Genomic DNA, 10840 nt, shown 5'->3' with positions numbered 1-10840 from the left:
ACAAACGTTATCACTTTTGGTGTTTGGGTCGTAAACACCATTAATTTTCTCCATTAAGTGACATGTGACATATTCTGGTAAATTTGAATTTTTTAAATTAAAAATATTATTATATTTATAAAAAAACCTAATTTATTTTAAATTACAAAAAACCCAGATTTATAAAAATCCTAAACCTAACCCGTCGCTGCCGCCCTTTTCGGCCAAGACCACGGTCGCCGACTTAGTCCTTGTTATCCTCCTAGTCATATGTCGTCGTAGTTATTGCCGATTGGCCCAAGGAATCACGTGAGATCGTGATTTTCATCTTAGGGTTCGCAGGGTACAAAACATCGAACGATCGTGATTTCATAGGGGTATTGATCGTCAAGGGTAGGTGAGGTCAAGTGTAGCTTCGTCGACAACAAATGGTCATGGCCGACGTGGGTTTAGAGGTTGAAATGAAGGTTTTCAAAGTTTTAGAGCTATTTCAAAAAATTGTGTGTTCTTTTTAAAAATTATATAATTTTAATTTTTAATTTCAATAAAAATTTTAAAATTATCAGAATGTGACACGTGTCACTTAATCAAGAAAATTAACGACATTTATAGTTAGGCACCTAAAGTGATAATTTTGTAACGTTAGGTACCGGGATCATTCAAAACATAATGTAGACACCTATTCGTGAAAATCTTATAGTTTGAGAACTTATTTTATAATCAAGTCATTGTGAAAAAAAATAGTTTAGTGACAAAACCGAATGATTAGAGTAGGTGAGTGACTACATATACACTTTACCCTTTCTGTTATTTATATTTTTATTTAAGCCCTTTAATTTTTCAGAAATTTTGTTAATTCTGTATTTAAGATTCTATTCCAAAAAGAAAAATATAAATAAAATATAAAAGAAAAGCCAAAAAAAAAAGCCACTTAATTGTCGAAGTTGGGAGCCAACTAACGTCTACAGAGCTTGCTGAATAGGGTAACTCCTGAAGGACCAACTAATACTATTTCTATTAAATTCTTCAACACGTGAGTACTGAACAAAGGAATAAATCTCAAAAATGTAAATTGCATAGTTGATTACTCAATTATATATATTTTTTATTTTGGTCACTTAAATTTAAAAATCTGTAAAATAGCCACTAAAAATTATATTTTGCTTTCATTTTGGTTATCTATAATAAATTTCAGTGATAACATATGTCATTATGTGACTGGTGTTATGATTAGTTAAAAATAAAACTAAAATATCAAAAATGGGAATTGAATCCTGCCTACTACACTAATTTATACAATTTATTTAAATATTGATAATATTTGTGTTGATGAGATCAAATGGCTAACGACAGTGTTGCGACCGTCTTTCGGGTGGGTCCGGAATTGGATTTCGACTTGAATTGATTGGGTTGGAGTCACCACCGATCACTTTAAAAATATTTAGGTGGATCGGACACTATCTTACCTGATCTGCATTTTACCAAAAATGTATCGGGCTCGGGAGTCGGTTACGGTCAAGGAATGATTAACACCCTTGAACCGCCCTTTCTGTACCAATTAATTAGTCGGTTGTCTTTAATTGCGAAAATTAAAATTAAAATTAAAATTTAAAACATTCTATTCAGATTAATTACCTTTGATCAATTGAAAATATCCCTAAAAAGTCAAGTGTTATAGAAAAACAAGGGCAATGAAAATAAATAAAGTAATGAAAATAAAATAAAGAAGCTAATATAATGAAAGAAAAAAAATAAAGTAAAGATAAAAAAATAAAGTAAAATAGAGATAAAGAACAAAAATAGAAATGAAGATAAAAGAAAATAAATAAATAAATAAAATGAAGGAAATAAGGGTAAAAATAATATATGTATGTATAACAAAATAGGTAAAACCAAGGAGAAAATAAATAAATAAAGAAAATGAAAACAAATTAAACAAAAATAAGGGACAAAAATAAAAAAAATGAAAATAAGATAAGATAAGAAGAAAAACAAACAAATAAATAAGTAAATAAATAAAAATAAAATAAAATAAAATAAAAAAGGGAATAATAGTAAACTAATACATATATAATAAATAGGAAAAATTATTAAAATAATAAATAAAAACCAAAAAAAGATAAATAATAAAAAATATAATGACAGGGGATCAAATTGCAATAAAAATAAAATTGATGATCAAATTTAAGATAAATTCAAGACGAAAAATCGAATATGGTGATCAAAATAGAACTTATAAAAAATGGGGGACCAAAAATGTGATTCCCCTTTTACAATTAAAACACACGAATCCATGGCCCGGGTCGGGTCGCACACGGGTCAACCCAGCGGGTTGATATATAACCCCAAAAAATCCCAAATTCACTCATTTCTTCTCCTCTCCCACAAAGCCAAGAGTGAGAGTTAAAAATTCTCCCTGAAATCCCCTTGCAGGGAAAATGATTGGCCACCATCGATCTCCACTGTCTGTCGCCTCCAGCGACCAGAAAAAATCCCAAACCCACCAAAACACTCTCCTCACCACCCCCAACAACAATCCGAAGCTGAAATTCCCGAAAACACCACGAATCGGCGTAGATCTAGGAAAAACCATTCGGGTTTTTTTACCTTGTTTTTTTACTTTGGTTCGCTTTGTTGTGTTACTGTTTGTCTTTGTTTATGCTTGTTGTTCCGGTGTGGGTTCGAGGCTCACTGTTGGTTTTGTTTGTTCTCGCCGCTGTTGTGTTTGGTGGTCGATGTAGTTGTTGGCCTCGCTATGACCGTGTTTTGTTTTCTGTGTTGCGATGGGTTTTCTGTTGTTGATACTCGATCTTTTGTGTACTGTTGACTGTGGGGGTTTCGTTGGTCGTGTTCTTGGTCACCGTGGTCCTATATTGTATTTATACAGCCTCGATGGGGATTGTTTCCGATGATCACCGTGGTCATGCGTTGTATTTATATAGTCCTGATTTCCTTGGTTGGAAATCTCGCATCGTTGTGCTTGACTATATGGCTTCCTTGACCTGCGACGCTGATGCATGAGAGTTCCCCAAACCCTAACTTCTAATCGGCTAGGCTAGGCCCTGTTACCTGAACTGTGACTTGGGCTGCCCGGGTTGGCTGGCTGGGTCAGGCTTGCCTACCCGGTTGGGCTCCTTGCTGGACCGAAACATTGTACCTTGACCCAATTTTAAAAAAATAAAAAATAAAAAAGAATTAATAAAACAAATAAAATAAAATAGCATAAAATAATAATATACTAATAATCATATAATATAAACTATATAATATATATTTAAAAAAAATAAAATATAAACTATATAATATATATTTTTTAAAAATATTTTTAAACTATATATTATTTTTTAAAAAGTTTTCAAAACTATATATTATATATTTTTCAAAAATGATTTTAAAATATTATATAAGTTTTCAAAAAATATTTTTAAAACTATATATTATATAAGTTTTCAAAAATGTTTTAAAAAACTATATATTATGTATATTTTCAAAATGTTTTTTAAAAACTATATAATATATAAATGTTTTCAAAAATGTTTTAAAACACTATATATTGTATAACTTTTCAAAATGATTTTAAAAACTATATAATATATATATTTTCTAAAATGTTTTCAAAACTATATATTATATAGTTTTCAAAAATGTTTTAAAAATTATATATTATATATATTTTCAAAATGTTTTAAAAACTATATATTATATACGTATTTCAAAAACCATTCGCAAACTATAATATATATATATATATATGTAAAAAAATATATGGACGAAAATGAGTGTATACAGCTGCCCCTCTTTGTCCTTTTTCGTGGAACAAAAAATAGGGCAAATACAAAAAGACACAAATTTTCGTTCGGTTGAGTTGAAAAATTGACTGATAAATTAAGAATAACTCCCTGTCGAATTGAGTTGCGGATGACTCCTCTGTCGCGAAGTCGAGTCCATCTTGAAATGATATGGAATTAAAGCTGTAGTTCGTAATTTAAATTGGAATGTGGCTTATCATCGCCAAATTGTGGTCAACTTTGGTCTTCCTCTCGGTTTAGAGACCTTGGTTTAAAAATTCGACTGGAAAATAGTTCCTTGACTCCACCATATGCTGCAAATGATATGCCTTTGAGCTGAGTGTAATCGAATTCGAAGGTCTTTGTTGACAGATAACCCTTCTAGCCTTGAGTTATGTTGTAAATGATGTGCCTTTGAGCTGAGTGTAATCGAACTCGAAGGTCTTTGGCAGATAGCCCTTCTTGCCTTGAGCTATGCTGCAAATGATGTGCCTTTGAGCTGAATGAAATCGAACTCGAAGGTCTTTGGCATATAACCCATTTTGCCTTGAGTTATGTTCCAAATGATGTGCCTTTGAGCTGAGTGTAATCGAAGTCGAAGGTCTTTTGTTGGCATATAGCCTTTCTTGCCTTGAGCTATGCTGCAAATGATGTGCCTTTGAGCTGAATGGAATCGAACTCGAAGGTCTTTGGCAGATAACCCTTATTGCCTTGAGTTATGCTGAAAATGATGTGCCTTTGAGCTGCGTGTAATCGATTTCGAAGATCTTTTGTTGGCATATAACCCTTCTTGCCTTGAGCCATGCTGCAAATGATGTGCCTTTGAGCTGAGTGTAATCAAACTCGAAGGTCTCTGGCAGATAGCCCTTATTTCCTTGAGCTATGCTACAAATGCTGAGCCTTTGAGCTGAGTGTAAACGAACTCGAAGGTCTTTGGCAGATAGTCCTTCTTGCCTTGAGCTATGTTGCAAATGATGTGTCTTTGAGCTGAATGAAATCAAACTCGAAGGTCTTTGGCAGATAACCCTTCTTGCCTTGAGTTATACTGCAAATGATGTGCTTTTGAGCTGAGTGTAATCGAACCCGAAGGTCTTTGGTAGGTAGCCCTTCTTGCCTTAAGCTATGCTGCAAATGATGTGCCTTTGAGCTGAGTGTAATCGAACTCGAAGGTCTTTGGCAGATAGCCCTTCTTTCCTTGAGCTATGTTGCAAATGATGTGTCTTTGAGCTAAGTGTAATCCAACTCGAAGGTCTTTGGCAGATAGCCCTTCTTGTAACACCCCCAGCCCGTATCCGACCCGGATCCGAGTCCGAGGTGTCACATTGACTTTCCAAACAATCACTTTTACAAAAGAATGAAGAATTTCTAATTTATTAAAATAATTTATTTACAAAACATATCAGAGCGTAAACTGTTCAAATCTCTTAATTACATGCCAACTATATATATTAAAGAAAATACATACTATTCATTTTTTCTGATCTAATATGTGGAAATGAGAATCTGAACTGTCTTGCTCTTCTTCGTTCTCCTTCTCGATTTCTGAAACCTACCTGTGGAACAATCACACGCTAAGTCTATGACTTAGTGAGGCATAAAAACACATCTAATGTAATTTATATCCACTAACCATGCATGAATATTTTATACTATTGTATCATACAACTCATATACTTTTACGGATAACAATTACATACATACACACATACATGTCATCATTTATGTTTTTATCATACTCCTATAGTATTATCCTTCATATCTCTTAACTTTTGTTCATATGATCTTTTACGTTCATATTCTATATCTTATAACAAATTCTTATATCATCGTACAAGTCATTTATATATACATTAACATATATTCATGTCATACAATTCCTATCACACATCGTATATATATATATATATATATATATATATTACATACATTGTATTCAAAGTTATCTCTTTATTAGCCCATGTACACTTGTGAGAACTAAAGATATGTGAGTACATTGAGGTTGTGTACATACGCTGTCACCACAGCTTATATAAGTCCCATTGAGTGGCATGTGAAATATGTCCCGAACGACCTATGCATTTGTCTCGAATGACCACTATCCATATGTTCCGAAGAACATAGGTAACTGTCCATATGTCCCTAAGGACATAGGTAAACTATCCATATATCTTGAAAGACATAAGTAACCCTCAACTCTTGGCATGCCAACTATACCTCTAGCTCTACTAACACTTACATAGGCATTATCTTTTATATTGTTTCACATAGTCATATCTCATATGCTCATAGCTTTTATCATATCATTTCCCCTATTCATATATAATCATATTGTCGAGACGGTATTTCGCCTGGCGAAAACAAGTGTCGTTGCTTTCTAAATCTCGTCTCGAAAAATTAAGTGTTTTTCTTCTGATATAAGATAAAACACAATTTATGGAGTCGCCACCAATCTTTGATTAGGGTGTGATTGGGCACCTAAAAATATATTTGTCATTTTAATAAAATATTAATTTTAATTAAAAAGACAACGTTACCAAAATTTGAGTTCGGGAGTCGGTTACGTGTGGGGAAGGATTAGCACCCCCACAACGCCCTAAATCGGTACCTAGTCAATTAATTAATTGTCTTTGCAATAAAATGTACAAGTTCGAGTCTAATTTAATTTAAGATTCCCTAAAATAACATTTTTAGAAATTTTGGATGGAAGATAATAATATTAAACTATTTCCTACTGAGAATAACTGATCTATCATACCTTGAAGCAATCGATTCTTACTCCAATCGAAAAAAATAATATTAAAATCCCATTCTAAATTTCAAAATAATAGCATCCAAAATAATATTTAAGAGTGAACACAATAATATTTAATTATTGTTTCTTATCGAACATTATTATTTTGAAAACCCTTTGAAAACACATGCAAAAGTCAAACAAATTAAAAAAAACCTATCAAACAATTGATTAATTATTTATTTTACCAATATTTAATGAGAATAAGGATGTTCAATTAATTAAATATCTCGAGACGAGACCATAAATTCGATCAAACTATCTTTTCTCGATGAATTTAATTAGAAGAATATGATATTTTCCTCAATCCCCGAATTTTAAAAAATGGATTCTATTTAATCGGTGTTACTTGACGGGATATATATTTTCATTTTAAAATTATCAAAAGTAACTTTCTTATACGTTAAGACAATCACTTTATGACAATATTAAAATGCTCGAATATTACCCTTAATCAATTTATTTTGAATCGAGTCCAGTGATGTTGATGATGATATCATATAAAATTTATTATGACTAAAATGAATTAATATGCAAAAATTAAAATAGAAATAAAAGTAACACTAAAACATGGGCAAAAGTTAGTGGAATACATTTTAAAGTAGATCATCCATAATTATAATGCTCTTAATAAAAAAAACAAAAATTAAAGATTATTATTAATTAAAACAAAAAAAATGTGGGAACATGACAAAATTTAGCAAAAATTAATAAACATGGGAAAAAGTTAGTGAAGCATCCACAATAATAGTGCTTTACCTTTCTATTTTTATTATTACTTTTAATAATGGTAGCACTTTATTATTATTTTAATTAATCAATATTTTATTTTATTTTAAACACTAGTATATATTATTAGGATACATATGTGACTAAAATAAAAAATTAATAAATAAATACTAAATTTAAAATATTTAAATATAAAAGGTAATAATAAAAAAACTGCAATTAAATAATAACCAAAATAATAATATAGGATTAAAAAATATAAATTATTGGTCATAATTCGAAATATCACAAAAATATAAATACTAGTAGTCTAATTTATTTTTAATTATTAATCAATTATTAATATATAAAATATTATAATTAAAAGGACTAAATACAATATTTACTCTAAATATATGTAAATATGCGAGTAAGTGACTAAAATAAAAATAAATAAAATACAAAGACAAAATTAAAAGATATAGAAACCTGATTTCGGTTACTATAATAGAAGATGACAGAATACAAGGACCATGGACATGATTTATCAATCCTGAAATTGCACACACAATCCCTTCCCAAACCAACGTAGTTTTGAGGAGTGTATAAGTACCCCAAATTTGACTCAAAATGGCAAATTCTTCTAATTTTCTCAATTTTGCTTCTCTCTCCTTAGAGAGAGAATCTCCTTAGAGAGAGAATCTCTCACTTCTCTCTAAACGGTCACTATTCCGGCCACCGTCGGTCATTATTCAGTACTAGTGATTACTATTCCGGTCACTATTCATGGCAGGAAAAAAATCAAAATAGCTCAAATCGTAGACCGAAACACCCTAAAGCCGAAACCACCCTCTTTTTTTCCTAAAAAACTTCAAAACGACCTAGATCTAAGATTTTACCTTCGGTAAGATAACTTTTCCGACGACGTTTGGGCTTCGACGAAGGTAAGATCTCCTCTCCTTTCTTCTCCTTTCGGTTGGTTTAATGCTCATTGGTGTTGCTTGCTCTCTTCTCGTTCTTGCCATTGTGTTCCTTTTTTTGCAGGGAAATCAAGGCTTTTTATAGCCCTCAAAACACTGTTCGTTTGATGAGTCACCGGATCTACGATGGTGACTCACCATATAGATGATGAAGTGTGCGGCTATCCTCGCTTCTTCTGGATCCTTCTGGTAGAGGCGATAGCGTCATGGCAACGTCAGAGTAGACCACTTAGAGGCGGCAGCTGAAATATCTCTAGGGTTGGTGAACCCTAGAGTTTCTTCTAGATTGGATCTGGACCGTTGGATCTCTCCAGATCCAACGGTTGTTGATGCTGGTGCCTGAGATGAGATATAAAAACCCTAATCGTGTTTAGGTCATATGAGCTTGAATCGGGTTGATTTTATAAAATGGGCCTTCGGGTTGTATTATTTGTAATAATAAATATATATAATAATAATAATTATAATATAATAATAATAATAATAATAATAATATATAGTCTCAGAAGAAAATGATTGTCGACAGCTGCCCCTCTTTGCTTATTTTTGTGTTAACAAGAATAGAGTAAAGATAAAAAGACAAGAAATTTTCGTCCTACTGACTTATTTTTATTAGGAAAAAGTAAAAACATCCTACCCAGAGGTTTTACAGATGACCCTGAGGTTTTATAAATCACTCGGAGGATTTAATTTTCTAGAACATTAAATGAGAAATTTTGAAAATCGCTTTCTCATTTTCATGCGAAAACATCCTACCCTGAGGTTTCACAGATAACCTGGAGGTTTTATAAATCACCTAGAGGTTTTAATTTTCTTGAACATTAAATGAGAAACTTTGGTAATCGCTTTCTCATTTTCATGCGAAAACATCATACCCTGAGGTTTTATAGATGACCCAGAGGATTTACAAATTACCCGGAGGATTTACAAATTACCCGGAGGATTTACAAATTACCCGGAGGATTTAATTTTCTAGAACATTCAATGAGAAACTTTGAAAATCGCTTTCTCATTTTCATGCGAAAACATCCTACCCTGAGGTTTTATAGATGACCTAGAGGATTTACAAATCACCTGGAGGATTTAATTTTCATGAGAAAACATCCTACCCTGAGATTTTACAGATGACCCGGAGGATTTACAAATCACCCGGAGGATTTAATTTTCTTGAATATTAAATGAGAAACTTTGAAAATCGCTTTCTCATTTTCATGCGAAAACATCCTACCCTGAGGTTTTACAGATAACTCGGAGGTTTTTTAAATGTGTGGGAAATAATTTACTGAGCAAGAAACTTCTTACTTTTCAATAATTTCATTTTTAGCAAAGATTCAATGAGAAACTTTGAAAACCGTTTTCTCATTTTTAAAACAACTTGTTGGTTGGGCATACCCCAATAATACTTCTGTGAATTGCATCCATCTATTCTTTAGATGTTTGCCTTTCCTAACATGATTCCTTAATTTGGTTTGAATTCTACCTTATACTTGTAAGGTATTTTGTCCCTACATAAAAATGTATTTATGCAAATGCAATCAAATGTAATGCATGATCTTTTATGCAAATAATGTTCTTATGAATGCAAAATGTCGATTCAATCTTCGTTTGACTTCATGGTGATGAATTCAATCTTCTTCCACTTAATAATTCCTTTCCAGGGTTCACTTCAATCATCAATATAACAACTTATGCTATCAAGCTTGCATTTCTGAAGAACCATCTGATCAACTTGTATCTTTGTGTCTTCCTTGTCTCAATTTGCATTAAAGTCTCAGAAAAAATGTTTCATTTATGAAACTCTTGCTGCAGTCAGAATTATGACCTTGTTGCTTCTTTTTGTCTGAGATAAAACCGACTTTCTTTGCCTGAACATGTGTAGAAATCCAATAAAGATTTTTATCTTTGAAAAGAAAATTTATCATCTTGAAGAATGTAGATATAACTATGCCAAACTCAGTAGAGATTAATTAGGAGAGCAATGTATGTTCTAATTTGTCTCTTGAAACACATCACAAGGAATATTTATCCTAATTCCTTCTCCACTTTTAATCGGATCTTGAACAAGCCATTCAGACCATATCATGTCGAGATGTTTAACAACAACCTATCGTTCAACCTTAGTTGGCTCCATTAGTTTCTTGTTGTTAAAATTTCAGCGTCCCTTCATGGAAAGAAATCTTCATTATTCCTCACTTTTAACCTTGGGAGTTGTAGCAAACAAACTTCATCTCGGATCAACAAATGAAAACACCATATGATCGCAACATTGGTTCATCACCATAATCATTGGTTCGTAACATTTGACAACACATTTATTCTTTCCTGTGACTTCTGCCCAGATTTTTTCAGTGAAGCTCTTTGCATAGCATTCGGAGCTTTTGTATGACGTTACTTAGGAACAAAGCTCATTGGGAATACAAGTTGGATGCCTTAATTTGTCAGCATCAATGTAGGTGAAATTACCAATATAATGCAACTGTATTATGAACAAAATGATCATATATGATCATCTCCATTGTCACTATTTCACCATTTTCATTCTTCATACCTTTCTGTATCATTGGAATTATTTTTTCAAAACAACGATCTATCTG

The sequence above is a fragment of the Hibiscus syriacus genome, unplaced genomic scaffold (assembly GCF_006381635.1).
Source record: "Hibiscus syriacus cultivar Baekdansim isolate YM2019G1 unplaced genomic scaffold, ASM638163v2 tig00016004_pilon, whole genome shotgun sequence".
In the NCBI taxonomy this organism is placed as follows: Eukaryota; Viridiplantae; Streptophyta; class Magnoliopsida; order Malvales; family Malvaceae; genus Hibiscus; species Hibiscus syriacus.
This window is presented reverse-complemented; position numbering follows the sequence as displayed.